Source organism: Montipora foliosa, chromosome 3, assembly GCF_036669935.1.
Source record: "Montipora foliosa isolate CH-2021 chromosome 3, ASM3666993v2, whole genome shotgun sequence".
NCBI classification, from domain to species: Eukaryota; Metazoa; Cnidaria; class Anthozoa; order Scleractinia; family Acroporidae; genus Montipora; species Montipora foliosa.
Genome location: NC_090871.1, coordinates 42,622,799 through 42,631,026, shown reverse-complemented (window position 1 = coordinate 42,631,026; position 8,228 = coordinate 42,622,799).

Sequence of the window (8,228 nt, the reverse complement as noted above, 5' to 3'; positions counted from 1 at the left end):
TTTGTCCAAGTTTAAGATTACTCCAGCTTGGATGACGAGCTATGAACGACCACCCGATGTGCAACGACATTTGGTAGCGTATTTACTCTCCTATATGCTGCCACGTCATCAGTGTGAACCTCCATCCCTGGGAGAACGCATCTCTGAATTAAGGGAAGAGTGCCCGCGTCCCTTCTTTCAACAACTTGAAAATACCCTCTTGATGGTGTGTACTCTGTTGTCAAGATTCCAAACACCCACAAGTCCTGCCTTGCTCTCCTCCCTCTATTATACTAAAAAGGCAAGCGAAAAAGAAAATTTTTGTTGTTATCAGTACGCAGATACAAGTAGTAAATCCTGTAAATGCTTGTATATATATATATATATCTATCTATATCTATATAGCCAACCTTTGCTTGTGGTTGAATTTACTTTCATCGCACTTCACTACAGCACCAGGGCCACCAAACGGTATGAATGGCTGCTATTCTGCACGTCTCCGGAACATACCTCTTGAAAGAATGAAAAGTTTATTGCCCAAATTAATACATTATAATCAATCAGGAATATCCCAGGCAGAACTATCAATGAGAATATACGCTCAATTCTTGATATAATGGACTATACAAAAGCTAAGAAATTACACGGAATTTTATTGTTTATTGACTTTGAGAAAGCATTCGACAGTTTGGAATGGACTTTTCTTGAAAGAGTTTAAATCAATTCGGTTTTTGGGCCTGATTTCATAAGATGGGTCAATGGCCTCTATAAAAATATTCAAAAGCTGTATCATAAACAATGGCTTTTGCTCTCATTACTTTAAGATAGAGCATGGAGTTAGGCAGGGGGATCCCTTTCCCCCTAACTTTTTGTCACCGCGATTGAAATTTTAGCGATTGCTATATGAAACCAAGACAATATTAAAGGCATAAAAATCAATGATTTAGAAACTAAAACTGCTGCAGTTCGCTGATGACACAACTGTTGTTTTATCAGATTTAGATTCTGCACGAGCTTTGTTTGTACTACTTGATTGTTTTGAGAAAGTTTCTGGACTAAGACTTAACGTTGTGAAAACAGAACCAATGTGGATTGGCTCCCTCCCACACTGACAAAAAAACCACTTGGGGTCAAATGGAAAACTTGCGTTAAGTTTTTAGGAATTCTCATTTATATGATGTACAGATACTAGTGAGAAAAACTTTAAGCAAAGGCTGAAAAAAATTATAAATACAATAAAATTATGGAAGTCAAGGGGTTTCTCAATTCATGGCAAGGTTAACATCATAAAAGCAATCATTCTTCAAAAACTAATATACCCTAGCTCGGTGATAAGCACTCCGTCTGAAGTTATAAAAGAATTGAACAACTAGTTTTTCATTTTTTATGGAACAGGAAGGATAAAGTTACGAAGCTCAACGTATGCACCCTATGAGCAAGGTGGCCTCAAAATGATAGATTATGAAACTATGATAAAAGCGTTGCGGTTGAGCTGGTTAATGCGCATAACGGATGAGGACTCATCAGGTTTCTGGAAGTCTTACTTGACTACCTTTTGGAAGCAGAGGGGCATTCTGTCTGCGCATGTGTAGTACAAAGAGGTTTTTATAAGTAGCCGCTGACACACGCCCGCACGTGGCGAGCGCGCGTCCGCTTCCCGCTCTTTTTGAGCAAAACCAAAACAAAAAATATTAAATGCAAAATGGCCGTGTACGCAGGTCGGTTTGTTGTCTTTTTAGCGTGTGTTTTGCTCTGTATTTCAAACGTAAGTGAAAGCAAAGAAAGGTCGAAAAATGGTTGTGTTGTGTGTGGCAAGAAGTCACAAGGAAGCCCCTTCAGACACGTTGAGAAAAACGAGGAGTAACTTATACGCTTATTTATTTTCAAATTTTCTCGGAGATATGAAGTTCTATTCTAAACGTGTTTTGAAATATATTAGGAAACAGTTTGTAAACCAGCGCAAAGCAGTAATAATTGCAACTGTTTTGTAGCTGATTGTAAGGCTTACTTGAAAAACCCGCTTTATCCACAAATGTTGGCATGTGTCTATTTAAAAAAATCGTTTTTTTTTAAAACCTCCATGAGCTGATTTACTGCATTTTGCCATTCTGAAAGTTACTGGTTTTTTTTGTTTAAAAGTATGTTCACATGATCTCAACAAAACCAGGGGACGTGTTCGGAAAAGGAGAAAGAGTCAAGTGCCAAAAAAGTGTCCGAGGAGTCAGTTGCTAGTGGGAGTACGTAGTGGTACATGTAGGGAGATGATACGTGATTGCCAAGACACGTCATATATTAGACAATGAGAGCAAAAATTGAAGATTTTTTATCAGAAAGTAAGTTGAAATTTGTTTGCGTGAATTACATTTGATCTCTCCAAGCTGTAAAAAGCACGGTCTTGACGGACATCAACATCATTTATAACAGGACCCTGGCCCCAAAGGCCACAGACAACAGCTTATGTTTCCAAAAAACAATACTTAGATATGTGCCCATTGAGAACATGCCGGTAAATTCCGACAGTAGGGAGGGTCCTCAACAACCAGTGTTTAAACGAAGACTATGGGTCTCTCTCTAAGTAGGATAAAATAATGTTATGCATAGGGGTGAAGAAAGAACAAAACAAGGAACTCTTCAATTGGGAGGGGTATGTCATGCTTACTAAGAACATTAAGCTCAATAAAACTCAGTCAAGAGAAAGGAGAGAAGGGGACCATATGTTCGTTTATACTCCTTAAAAATAGAAAGGAGCCATAAATTAGAGGAATTTTACTATGAATACTAACACTGTCCTACTCATTCAGTTGTGGGCCCAGGGCAGGGTCCCAAAAGCCCCCTTGCTGGATTCAGTGGAAGAAAAACCAACCACCCCTCTGCTTATAAAAATTATATATATATAGTCGAGTGGGGAAAAAATCCATGGGGCATGTTACAGTAGTAATATCTTGTCCAGCCACCCCTACCTTCAGGCCAAAAATTGAGTAAGGATTTTCTTCCAGAGGGAAGAGGGCAGCTGTACAGAAAAGGGTTGCCAATTAAAGGTCAACTTCCACTACAGATTGGTCAAGAATAGCATTAGCTTTTTGACAGTATAAAAAATGAAACCTTTTTTTTTGTTTTGAATGAAAACTACTATGGTAACAAAAAAATAACATGAGCATAATTAAGATAATAACGAAAAATCAGGAAGGAGCGGCCAAGTTCCAATAGGTTGGCTGAACCCAATTAAAATACTCTTTGAAGATAGTGGTACAAAAGGACTTACCAGACCAAAGATTATTAGGCTGCTTAGCTTAGTCTGCACACAGACGTTTTTTCCTTTTTCATGGATAATTCTGACGTGCATGAAAACCAACCACTAGTGCTTGAGCTAGTGCTCAATTAATCCCCTGTGGTTGCATTTTACTTGCTTGACTTTATAAGGGTCTTAGAAAAAATTAAAGGTCTGTTACAGCAGGACTAAAGCTTAGTTTCACAGTAAGGTTTGCCGCGGGCAAAATACCCAACTTCAGTTTAAACAGCAAGTGTCTGAAAAAATGGTTTATGATATAAGAGCGGTTTGGGTTTCACCCCAATTTTACTCATTTCTTTCAAGGTAAAACATTTTTTGGTTTTGTTTTTCTAAAATATTTTTTTTGTTTCATGTAGGGTGTGACATAAAAGGAAGAACTTACAATGGTGAAAAATAAAATATAAAGAGAGAAATAGTTGTGAACAAAGGCAGCCATGTATATGAGCCAGAGATTTTTAGAGTTTTTAGGACAGTTTTGCATTACTGCTCGGCCACAAAAGCTTTTTGACACCGTACTTAGTGCAATCACATCTGCAAGGCATTCATCAGAACGAATTTATCCTAACTAAGAAGCGGGTTATGTCATTTAGTTATAATATGTGCGGACTGTCTAAGTAAGGGCATGCGCCAACTTCAAATGGATCAACTCGCTCTATCTCAGAAGTAGTCGCATAAATCAAGAGGGTCTGGAAAACAGAGCATTATGGGGCTATCTTGTGCAAGACGGGAAAGTAAACAGTCCGTCAACACCGTGGCAGAAAACCACTGCCAAGCATTCCAAAATTTCGTACAAGAGGCTCTTAAAAAAAAGTGGCGTGATAGTTCTTAATAATTGACGATCCACTTCAGTGCACAATTAAAGAAGGCCGCAACGGGGAAAAAAGCATCAGAGGCAAAGTCTATGTGCACACATTGTGTTCAAAGCATTTAAACAAATACCAGCCATAAATGTAGAGGAGGCAAATTTCATGCGCGATGTTAATGGTATAAGCATAGCAGTCCGACCAGGATATCATTAAATCTGCTTCATGCATGAATAAAACATAAGACAGTCATATGCTTCTGTTATGCCAAACTTGCTTACTGATGCCTTTTTTTAACCCAGATCTTCAATGGCAAAGACTAAACACTCCCCAATATTCTAGGAAAAAAGTGAAAACGTGCAAACAATGCCAAAAAATGGGGAACCAACATTCACCTGGCTGATTTTGTTGAGTTTACAAGTTGGAAGTCCAGCAATGACTTTGATGCAGCATATGACCGTAGTGATGAATGCTGCTTTAGGAGATTACATGCAAACGTTTGTTATCATTCAGCCAGGGGATGGCCCATTGGTCAATTTACTGCCGTAAGATTAATCTACACAATGCCTTGAAAAAATTTATCAGTTTTACCCCTATGTTGGGTCACAGTCAATCAAGAACACATTCTCTACATGATCATTCAACATATTCATATAATCCATTGCTGGTTCTGAAAAAGGATGGAGGAAAGCCTGTAAGTAAACTTTGACCTATCAGCCCGTTATCCTGTCAGTCATTCTAACTATTGGGTCCTTTGGCACCCATGATCCTGATGTCTTTTCGCGTACTATGTGGTTCTTGCTCACTCTTCACTTCGGCCACCGCGCCACGACACGAAGCTAGGCAAATCAATTGTGGGCGACCCTCGTGTTTAAGAAAAAAAGACGACGTAAGTGGCGAAAATATATCTGGAATGGAGCACCGAAAGAGGTAAAGCAAAAGCCGAGCGGGAAGAAAAAATGAGGCACAAAAGATCGTTCAATCCGAAAGAGGTACGAGACAGGCGACACGAAATGTTCAGTGTCTTGCATCAAAGAGTTTGTTAACAGGCGACCTCCAGCGGCACAAATCACCGAAAAAGTTTCCTTTTCTTCTGGCTGTTCGTCACCGGAGAAAACCCAGAAAATCAAATTGGCTTCTTGAACAGCCCAAGGGGGAAAACACAAAATCGGAGAAAAGTGTTCTTTCTAACGCTACGAAGCGGACTTACCATTGTCGCGGAGCGGGACATTTACCGTAACCATTCAGTCAGAAAAACCTGCACCAAAAAAAACGCTTCTGGATTCAGGAGGGTCACACAACAGTGTGGCCCAGCTCTAAAGCCATAAAACACTTCACAGTCTGGATCGCTTCACCGTAGCAATTCTCATCCACAACAGCGTGAGATGTCTAAAATACTGAGTGGGAAGAAAGAAAGCTTCGGAGCTGAAACCAAGCCCAAAAAAAGTTCAAGTGGGCAGGAACACGTTCAAGACTTCAACCAGGACACATGGCATATTGTTGGGAGCAAACATTGGTGTAATAAACATCCAGATTTTGTCCTTTCAGAAGCCTCTGGATCGAAGCAATCTTCACACATTTCGCTCCGGAAACAAACACAGCGGGTCATGTTATTGAATCTCCGATGAAAAAGAGATTAACAATTTTTTCTCATTTCTTGTAATCAGACTCGTTCGCAGTTGTATCACAACGGTTAGCTTTTGTTGTATGTACTGTTGAACTTTGAAACGACTTCGTGATTTAGTGAAAATAAGAACTTTTGAGTGTAGATGATCCTGCTCAAAAAAAACATTAAAATCTTCTGTACTTTGAAGTTTGCACTGTTCAAATACATTTTACTGGATTACCAAATTGAATGGAGTGATATCATTGCCTTTGAAAACTGCATGCGAACCAAAAAACAAATGCTGGCCAAAGAAAAGAAAGAGAAAAGGTTCGAGTGATGAAAAGGTAGGAGTGAAAGGGAAAGTGCGGTTCGTTGCGTTCATATTGATAAAATGATATTGCGCCCTCGGTCCATGGCCTTACGGAAAGAGTGCAAGCGAGAGGTCCTTGCGCCATTGGGACCGAGGGCCAAATATTTTCCCATCTGGCCCTCTCGTAATTAAAACAAAAAAACAAATACAAGAATAGTGGTAAAGTGCGTCAGGACAAATAAAGAAGCCATGGGTGTCGTTTTCTCTTTACATTGACATGACAAATTTCTGAAATCTATTACGTCAATTTGCATCGGTTCCATGAAGCCATCTGTTTGAATTGGATGGACTGATGGCCTTTTTGGTGGTCTGTTACAACTTTTCTGAGAAGGTGTGGGGTGCACATCGATTTATAAACCAATTAACCACCCTCTGTGGTTAATTCCTGCATACTGCTCTTTTAGCCATAGTCCTCTGTCTTGTCTTCCTTGGTGCGCTGTTGCTGATTGGCAAATTGCCAGGACAGTGAATAATATTTCTTCGCGACCACATACCTGGTTGGTTCACTTTGTGGTTAAGGGAAGAGTGGGTGAGTTCGAGAATCAGTAAGTTTCTTCTGACTAACGATTCAATGCAATGTTGGCCTAAGGGGGGGAGGGGAGGGGGGTGAATATGTAAAATGGAGAGCCTAGTAGGCAGTGTAGGAGGTGAGAGAACAAGAAGGATAGAGACCGAGGAAGTAGTTTCTTTTTGGTTTGTTGTTACTTTTTATTAAAGTCACTCCAAAAAAAAAAAAATGTTCACACAAATTGAACAGACGTTGATAAAATGATTTGAAACTAGGTTGAGAAGAACAAATTTAACCTAGGTGTCTTAGATTCTGTACTAAAGACAAGGCCCAAAATGGTTTTAGTGTGTATAAAAAAGCAATTATATCAAATCTCAGATTATATTTCTGTGGAGTCGTACCATGAGCAGAAAACATTCTATTGCATGGGAGAAACCTGTATACTGGACTGAAGGTTTTCATTTATTTTCATATCATAAACAATGAATCTGTTATTTGTTACTACATTAAATGCCAGAAAGAAGGATTTTTTTTTGATCTAAAAACCTAGTCTTAGCCAAACCGGCAAGGATTGAAGAGGAATTTTTTGAGCGTGTAAACACAAAGCAACTTTTTTGGTGTTAGGTCTAAATACAACATTTTGTTTGTGCTTTGGGGGGGGGCTTCCTGATGAGGAGGTGTTTTGCAGAGTTTTAAAGGCGAGTGTGGTGACATTAGATCAGCCTACCCACCCTATCACATTTAATCGTTGTCAAAAGAAAAGAAAAAGAAAAAGCAAATTTCTAGACATACAAAGAATGCAAGTTCACAGTTGGAAAGGTCCCCTGCCTGTTACTTTGTAACAGACAGTGGTGATGAGTTGAGATTGAAGAGGATGCGGCCCAGATTGGTGGAGGTCCCCACGAGGAGAGGTTTTCGCCATTGTTATGGAAACATTGTTAAGTGGCAATGAACCATCCCGGTCATTTTGAGGGTGATGATGGGCACAAATTCCCGTCCATTCCCAACAGGTTGTGGGAGAGGGTGAGTTTCTCGTTAGCCGGACCAGGCATCAATGGCAACATGTAATTGCCACACACTGATTTTGATATGGGGGGGGTGGCAAAGCCTGTTGCCACTTATCTGGAGGCTGGGTGAACAGAAAACGGCCTGTGCAACAGTGACAATGGATGACATTCCTGATCTTGAAATCAAAGAGATGTGGAGAACACCTGATGAATGGTTGATTGGAAAGGAGGTTGGTAGTTGGAATGATGGCTCTGCCACACTGATGAGTCAAGGAGCTGTGGAGTATCAGCAGCTTTGGTGACCCACAATAATGCAGCTGAGGTGGCATATGAGTGCATGATCTATCAAGTTGTTCGCAAACGATTAAGATGAACTGGAACAGCTAAGAGAGAGGTCTTGGTGTGGTTGTGTATTGTCATACGGATCGAATCTCACCCAAGGGTTAGAAGTGAACTATTCAAGACAATTGCTGAGGCTGCTGTAAGGTTTGATGTACTGAAACCACAGAGTTCAGCTGGATGTTACTGATGGTTATGATATACCCGGACAGCCAGACATGTAACATATTTATTATAACACTTGACGGATACTTGTGAAAAGAGAATCTGGTACGTGAATTATAAAAACACCATCATCTTCTTTTCGTAGTACAAACAGTATAAAGC